Source organism: Hylobates moloch, unplaced genomic scaffold, assembly GCF_009828535.3.
Source record: "Hylobates moloch isolate HMO894 unplaced genomic scaffold, HMol_V3 SCAFFOLD_2, whole genome shotgun sequence".
NCBI classification, from domain to species: domain Eukaryota; kingdom Metazoa; phylum Chordata; class Mammalia; order Primates; family Hylobatidae; genus Hylobates; species Hylobates moloch.
This window is the reverse complement of record NW_026652277.1, coordinates 150,163,239-150,172,341: the sequence shown is the minus strand read 5'-3', so window position 1 is coordinate 150,172,341 and position 9,103 is coordinate 150,163,239. Positions and strand designations below refer to the sequence as shown.

The following is a 9,103-nucleotide window of genomic DNA, read 5'->3' as shown; positions in this document are numbered from 1 at the left end:
CAAATGAATAAATTATGTATGACTCACAAAATATGTGCAGAATCTGTATATTGTAAGTTGCAAAACACTGATGAAAAATAATATAAGAAAGTCTAAATAGATGTGGAGATATACTATGTTTACGAATTGAAAATCTCAATATTAAGATGTCAATTCTTCCCAATGTGTTCTGTAAAGTCAAAACAATCCCAATCAAATTCCAGCATTATTTTGTAGACATTGACTAGCTGCTTCTAAAATTTCTATAGAAAAGCCAAGAAACTGAAATAATCAAACAATTCTGGAAAACAAAAAAGTCAGAGGACTCATATTATCCAATTTCAAAACTTACTCTAGAGCTTCAGTAATCAAGACAGCATGATGTTGGAAAAAATATATGCATAGATTAATAGAACAGAATATGAAAAATAGAGAGAGGTTCACGGAAACATAGTCAACTGAGTTTTGGCAAAAATGCAAAGGCAATTCAATGGAGAAAAGATAGACTTTTCAACAAAGGGACTGAAATAATTGGACATTCATATGCAAAAAAAAAACCAAATGAAATGAACCTTAACAGATACCTGATACATTTTACAAAAATTAACTCAAAATGAATTGTAAACCTATATGTAAAATGTAAAACCATAAACCTTTGAGAATAAAATATAGGAAAAAATTGTATAACTTTGGGTTTGGTGATGAGCTTTTAAATTAATCGCTAAAGGCATAATTTATAAAACAAAAATATGGCAACCTGAAATTTATCAAAATTAAAGACTTATTTCTCCATGAAAGACACCATTAAGAGAATGAGCTGGGTGTGGTGGCATGGGCCTATAATTCTAGCTACGCAGGAGGCTGAGAAGAAAGGATTGATTGAGCCCAGAAATTTAAAAAGTTGTATGTCCAATGATCAGGCCTATGTATAGCCCCTGCATTCTAGCCTGGGCAACATAGCCAGATCCCAGATCTTTTCTGAAAGAAAATTTAAAACATTTTAAAAGAAGAGAATGAAAAGATAAGCTACAGAGCTACAGACTAGGAGAAAATGCATGTAAATGATATATTTAATAAAGTACCAGAATACAAAAATAATTCTTAAAACTCAACAGTGGGAAGACAACCCAATAAAAAACAGGCAAAAGATTTGAATTAACATTTCACTAAAGAAGACAGATGGATTTCAAATATGCATACATAAAATCACAATGACATGCCACTACACACCCATGAGAATGAAAAAAGAATTTTTTTCAATTCAACAATATCAAAAAGTGACAAAGAAGTAGAGTAATAGAGATCCTCAATCATTGCTGATGGGAATGCAAAATGATACAGCCACCTTGGAAAACAATTTGGAAGTATTTTGTAAAATTAAATGTAGAGCCAGAATTGCCATCTTCCAGTAATTTGCCAAAATGATGAACACAAAGGGAAAGAGGAGAGGCACCTGATACTTGTTCTCTAGGCCTTTTAGAAAACAGAGTTGTTCCTTTGGCCACATACATGCAAATCTACAAGAAAGGTTATACTGTAGTCATCAAGAGGATGAGTGCTGTTCAAAAATGAATGCCCCACAAGTATCACCATGGAAAAACTGGAAGAGTCTACAGTGTTACCCAGCACACTGTTGGCACTGTTGTAAACAAACAAGTTAAGGGCATGATTCTTGCCAAGATAATTAATGTGCATATTGAGCATATTAAGTACTCTAAGAGCTTCCTCAAACACGTGAAGGAAAATGATCAGAAAAAGAAGGATCTCAAGGAGAAAGTCACCTGAGTTCAATTAAAGCAGCAGCCTGCTCCATCCAGAGAAGCACACTTTGTGAGAACCAATAAGAAGGAGCCTGCTAGAACTTATTTCCTATGAATTCATGCCATAATAGGTGTAAAAAAAATACCTCTAGATTGTAAAAACATTTCTCTTCATTGAGTAGAGGTGTGGTGGCCCCTCCCCGAGAGCAATATTTAAAGCAAAAATAAATGAATAAATATACACTTATACAGCCCAACAAACCTACTTCTAGATATTCACTCAAATGATTGAAAACTTCTATTTTTACCAAAATCTGTATTTAAGTATTTATAGAAGTTTTATTCATAATTGCCAAAAATTGGAAACAACCAACAGGTGAATGGATAAATAAGCTGTGTTATATCCAAACAATGGAATATTATTCAGCCACAAAAAAACCAAACTATAGATTTATACAACGACGTGGATGTATCTTAAATGCATTCTGCTAAGTGAAAGAAATCAGACCCAAAAGGTTATACATTGTATGATTGAATTTATAGGACATTCTGGAAAAGGCAAAACTCTGGTGATAGCAAACATAAGTGGTTGCCAAGGGTGGGAGGAGGGGGATGGGTTGAATAAAGGTTGTTGTGAAAGGGAATTTTCAGTATGGTAGAACTGTTCTCTATGGTATTGGAGTTATGGATACATTACTCTATGTATCTGTCAAAAATCCACAGAACTATATACCACAAACAATGAGCTTTATACAAATTAAAAAAATCAATCAGTATATTTGTAGATCATAGGATAGAATGCAGACCTATAACAACTGAATTTAACTGCAAAGTAAACATAACCTAATTTCACTGAAGGGGATGCGTAAAGAGCCGACCTTGGTGATTTTTAGAAAACATTGTTTTGACTCAATATTATAAGGCTAAAGACAAAAAGAATTGTACATAAACACTGCACTAAAGAATTTTTTCTCACACAGAGTAGAAGTTAGCAATTCTGAAGCTATTAGGCTGGTGCAAAGGTAATTGCGGTTTAGTGGCAAAAACCACAATTACCTTTGCACCAACTTAATTTTTTACATTATACAAATAAGAACATAAATGGTAGATAATGGGAGCTATGTTTCTCACTTCTAGCGAAAGAAGCTAAAAATTAGGACAAGGGAAGTCTAGAATGACCCCTATAATGTTGGATTAGAATTGGGAATGCCTAGATGAACTCATGTTTATATATATAGATAAAATCTGATATAGTTATGGATATGTAAAACAATTGGAAAACAATTTGGCAGTTTCTTGTAAAATTAAATATATAGACATATTTTATATAAGGCTTATACTGCATGTAATGTATACTATATACATTTCTCTTTGGATCAATTCCCTGATTCCTTACCCCAACTCACACAAACCCCACCTCTGCCCAGTCCAAGCACTTTTATTTTTACTAAATATACTTTGGGGCATGCAGCCAACATGGGGATGGCACGAAGCCTGGAGTAAATATCCTATATACATGAATTAGTATATATAAATTTATTTCCTAGCTCTGTCCATTGAGGGGAGCGTACAAGCACTGACACCCTAGTAACAATGAGAAGGCTAATGCCTTGATCTTGATTTCTTTTCTTTTCTTTTTTTTGGTAGGGTGGGGGACAGGGTCTCACTCTGTTGCCCACACTGCAGTGCAGTGGCATGATCTTGGCTCACTGCAGCCTTGACCTCTTGGGCTCAGGCAATCCTCCCACCTCAGCCTCCTGAGTAGCTGGGACTATAGCTACTGTGCATATCACCACACCCAGCTAATTTTTGTAGAGATGGGTGTAATAGCCAAGGTTCTCTAGTGGAACAGAATTAATGGAATATATACATATGAGTTTATTAAGTATTAACTCACATGATCACAAGGTCCCATAGGCTGTCTGCAGGCTAAGGAGCAAGGAGAGCCAGTCCGAGTTCCAAAACTGTTCAGGGGCAGGAAGCATTCAGCACGGGAGAAAGATGTAGGCTAGGAGGCTAGGCTAGTCTAGCCTTTTCGCATTTTTCTACCTGTTTTATATTTACTGGCAGCAGATTAGATGGTGCCCACCAGATTAAGGGTGGGTCTGTGTTCTCCAGCCCACTGACTCAAATGTTAATCTCTGTTGGTGACACCTTCACAGACACACCGAAGATCAATACTTTGCATCCTTCAATCCAATCAAGTTGACACTCAGTATTAACCATCACAACAGGGTTTTGCCCCATTGCCTAGGCTGGCCGCGAACTCCTGGGCTCAAATGATCTGCCTGCCTTCGCCTTCCAAAGTGCTGGGTTTACAGGTGTGAGCCATGCTACTGTGCCTGGTGGTCCTGGCCTTTGATTTCTAAATAACATTTTCCAATTAAAAGAAGAAATGCTCAATAGTAAAATGACTGATTCTAGAGCTGGAGCAGGGAAAATACAAGCTAATTTAGTTGGTACTGCTATACCAATGCTGATTTCTTACTTTTGACAAGTGGACCATGGTTATGTAAGATGTTAACATTAAGGAAACATTAGGGGAACCTGGAGTGAGGTATATATAGGAGTGCTGTACTATCTTTGCAGCTCTTCTGTAAATCTAAAATTATTTCAAAATAAAGAATTGTTTAAAACATGGGGGAGAAGAAAAAGTGTATTCTAGCTAATGGGAACTACGTGAGTGAAGCACAGAAATAAGAAAACCCCTGGTTTGTGACTGGGGAGCTAGCTGCTGGGAGGGAGAGGAGAGCAGACAGAGATAGAGAAGTTACTTAAGCCAACATATTCCAAGCATAAATTTTGATGCTTGGAAATGCAGGATCAGACCATGTGGTCCTTATATGTATAGGGACCATATGATGCATCATCTGAACTGAAGCACGTTTGAGCATGCTCAGAAGACAGGCGGCCAGGACAAGCAGCATAAACTAGGACTGTCCTAGCAAACTAAATGTATGGTCATCCTGTGTATATGCAGGGGGCTTGGACTTGATTTTGAGAGCAGTGTTTTCCATTATGCATATTTAAAAGTTTTACAGACAAGTTCCACCATCAAATACACTCATAACATACTGGGTAAAAGAAATTTATACTTGTTTCTTTCCTGAACCACTTCTCAGTGTCTTTAATTTACAAACATGCTCTGTGAATCTTCAAGAATGTAATATAATATGTTTCCCAAACATTTCCTTGTAGACCAATTTCCTGATTCCTTACTTCAATCCACACAATTCCCCAGCTCTCCCCAATCTAATCATTTGTTTTTTTTTCTTAAGAAATACAGTTCAGGGAATGCTGCAATCATGGAAATGGCATGAAGCCTGGAGCAAAGTTCTCAGATTGGAGCTTCAAATATTCAGTGGTGGCTTTGACAACAATAAAGTTGGGAAGAACTGGAGATAGAAGATCCAACAAGGAGGCTATTGCAGTGGATCAGGATGTCAACCGTGAGGGGCAGAGAGAAGAGGGCATATATGAACAACACTTAGGAGGTAAAATTAGAAACGAAAATACCAGTCATCAGGAGGTAAAATTAGAAACAAATATACCAGTCATCATGCTATAATGGTCCATGTAAGATTTCCATGGGATATCTGTTTATTACCTCCATGTTCAAAAGCTAGGGCAAAATCGATTCTGTGCTTGGTATATGACTAGGCACTTGTGTGATCTTAAACAGAAAACAAGTAGACTGTAGAGAGACATAGAAGGAGCTTAAAAATAAGGCACAACTGAACTAACTCTTGTTTATTAAGTATTAATTTAAGCTTCCTTTTAATCTAGCACAGATTTTTTAAACAAGTTGTGGTTTTCCCATTGTATTATAAATAAAAACAAACTTTCATAAGTCAAATTGTCCTTCTCACTTACCAATAAGTCCCTGTTTGCTGTATTTACCTTTTTGCATCTTTTACTTCTTTGGCTTTCCCAGAAGATCATATAGTGGTCATGTAAAAAATATTTTTAGTTTAGTAACTATTAAATGAACCAGCAATTATCTCCTTCTATTCCCTGGAATTGCTATCCCAGACACTGGAGATACAGCAGTGGACAGTTCTCCATCCTACATGAGAGATGTTACATAGGAAGTATTTATGGTATTTATATTAATAAGGACACAACAAGTGTGCAGATAACATTCCCCACTCAAGAACTCCTGGTTTCCTTCAAAATCTCTCCAAGAAGGCCCAAATCTCGCAAATTACTTTTGCTGAAAATCCAAATTACAAGCCTTCAGTCATAGGTAACTTCTGCACACAGAAATGATTTATTTTGGGAGATGTGACATTATCACTCATCAAATTAGGAGACTTTTAAAGCCCTACCAGGTTCAAGACACCTGGTTGAATTTAACTTGGTAGCAGCCAGATTTGCAGATGAAATATTATAAGTGTCAGGAACTCTTAGTAATTCATTTATCCTAATATTTCTAAATTTTGCAAGTTTGTCTAGACTATACTTTTTTTTTTCCATTTGAATACCAAAGGATGAAATCTTATTCTAAGTTTTCAAAAGACCTGGAAGGAATCCACTCATAACATATTTTAAAACAAGAAATTGGAATGAGCCCAGGATGAGGGCTCAGACAGCTAAGTTTTGGTCCCAGCATAGTCAGTAACTATCAGGGCAATTTGAAGAGGCCACTTAATCTCAGGTTCTTCTGTAGTGCATTGTACCTTCCCCCCCACCAGAGCCCAGAGTTCTATCAAAGGTAATATGAATGGGTATTTGGAAAGTGCACTAAACCTCACACGGATATAAGATCCTTTCATGAGTTCCTTCAATGATTGAAATGTTTCTTCCTACGTTCACCAGCCACTTCCTAATTCTCAAGTACAATGCACTACTTTCAGTTCTTTATTTACTTGAACTTTCTGTGACAGGTGACACATGGACCATTCCCTTTTCCTTCATTCTCTAGTTTACCTTTTCCTGGTTTATTTCCTATCTTGTGGGTTACTCGTTTTCAGGGTTATTATTTCTCTGTCCATCTCTCTTAAGCAGATAACATTCCACACTTAGTGTTGGTGAGTTCCAATCAGAATTCTATCCTGGGTTTTGTTTTTTTCCACCTAAGTGCTTCTGGACTTTTGATGTCACCTATCCGGGTAATCATTTTAGAAAATAGTATTGCCTTAATATAGGCAAAGGCTAAGCCAATCTATCTTCTACTTAATTTGGAGAGGGCTTTCTTTCATTTGTAGCAATTGATGCTTTTCATCTAACAATTACATTATATTTGCATATTTATTATTGGAACAGTCTCTGCTTGTTTTAAACCCTGTGAAAACTACGCCCTGCTTTTTAGGAATGCTTAGAATGACTTGTATGTACTAGGAAGACTTGTTTACTAAGTGAGCACCCAGAGATGACTCTTCACTTATTCCTTCATTGTTCCTGCTAGGATTGTGTATTCGCCTTTGCATTTTTCGATAGAGCTGTGAACGCGATCTACTGCAGTTAAAGGTTAGCAAACAAGATAGGCAAGAGCTAATGGGGCGGAGTGAAGACCCGCGTGCAAGAAGACTGGCTTCACCAGATAAAGAAGACAACTGTCCTCCATTCTGTCCTTTTTTGCACGCAGGCTAAGAGGCGTTCACCATCTCTACGTCAGGCTTCAAAGAACAGCTCCCTTGCAATTTTGCTGATACCCCCATTCCTTAGCTTGGAACCGGAGGGGCGGTGAGGGCCGCTGTCACTCAGCCCCGCGGGCCAATAGAAAAGGGGTGAACCCCGCCTTCTTCCTTGAGTTGTGCTGCGGGCATGCGCACTGGGCGTCCCCACGCCACCGCCCATCAGCTGAGAATTGCAGCTGAAGGCTCCAGGGTCGGTGGGTGACGGCGGTCGGAGGTGTAGGAAGGAGCCGCGGAGGTCCAGGTAAGGGGACCCTGGGGAGGGGGGCTCCCTGGCCGGGCGACAGGGAGGCGCGGTGCCCCTACGGCTGCTGCGCCTCCTTGTTTGTGCGTGTGGTCAGGTGGCCGCCGCCCTGCGCTCTGCAGCAGGCACTCGGGAGGCGAGGAAGGGCGGGACTGCCCCGGCTCCCGGAGCGCCTGCGGCTCCCCACGCCCCCCGGCCGGTGCAAGGGCGCGGCGCGTTCCGCATTCCGGGTGCGCGCGGCTGTGGTCAGGTGGGCCTGGCCAGCCACGCACCCGCCGCGGTCCCCTGGGCAGCGCTCCGGAGGCGCACGGCGGGCGGAGCGCACCCCGGGGAGGGCGCCAGAGCTGGCTGGGGCCCAGCTCAGGAATCCAGACACGACCAAATGACCTCTTCCTCTTTTCAACTCACGACTGAAAAACACACTAAACTTCCCAAATATAGAGGAACTGAAAAATGTATGACTGTAGCAGACGAACCGTGTATGTTTGGTTATTCAGAGGCTGGTAGTATTTGTTTTTTTGATTTGGCTTGATGACTTTAACATACTTTCTTTGACATTCTTAGTATACACCTTTAATTAATTTACATAAAAACCTTTAAACATACATAAAATATTTCTAGTATTTCCTCTACCTTGTTTTCTACTTACTTAGTTTAAATTCAGACAAAGAAAAAAAGTTGCATTTCTGATCAAATGCTGTGTTTTTTCCCACAAATTTCTTACATTTGTTTGGCTCTTATCTGTATACGTTAATTTTTGTTTACCTCAGATCGTTGTATTCTGACTATAATTATATATATAATATATAAAACTTGCCCAGAATCTGGAAGGAAAGAAAGTAATTATGAAATGCTGTGCTATTACTAAATAGTAATGTTGGAGGTGGACATGTCTTCTGCAGGTTCTCTGAGCACACCTGGGCAGAGGCTGATAACGATGTTAAACTGTGTTTTGTGATGTGGACAGGCCTTATAGGCCACTTTGAGAAGTTGGCCTCAGACTTGTGACTAGTTAAGAATTATGCTCTTAACTTCACAGTTTCTGTAGAGGTTAATATGATACCATATTAACGCATTAGCATCATCATTTTTCCTAAGATATGTTACTTATGTTGCTCTTGACAACAAAATCAATCCTCATTTTGATTATGACCCCAAACTTTAAGTGCTGATGATTGAAAAGTAAATTATAGAAAATACAGTAAGCCTGAGTAAAGTTTGCTGTGATTCCATTTAATTTGCAAGTTTCATGTGTGAAAGTGTGAAAAAAACAATCCTCGATATTGTGAACTAAAACCAAGTAGTACAAAAGTTCAGTGATGGAAGAGCTAAGGCCAAAGAATGCAGTTAATGTAGTTTGTGCAGAGGATACTTATGTAGACAGAGCACCCTCACATTCCTTGAGCATTTACTACGCACCAGGCACTGTAGATTACACAGGATGACAAGGTCATCTCTCTCCTGTTTGTATTACAGAAGTAGCT

General features: G+C 38.9%; 1 protein-coding gene and 1 pseudogene across 1 annotated transcript in view; both read left to right on the top strand.

The window, feature by feature from the left end:
* The first annotated feature begins 1,400 nt into the window (after window positions 1–1,400).
* Window positions 1,401–1,867, top strand: LOC116476937 (large ribosomal subunit protein eL21-like; annotated as a pseudogene).
* Window positions 1,868–7,529: 5,662 nt separating this feature from the next.
* The window catches only part of STX7 (syntaxin 7), a 52,832-nt gene continuing 51,258 nt past the window's right edge, over window positions 7,530–9,103 (top strand). The window contains exon 1 of the mRNA XM_032159163.2: window positions 7,530–7,619. The gene's annotated coding sequence lies outside the window, so the exon portion shown is untranslated. The remainder of the gene's footprint in view (window positions 7,620–9,103) is intronic.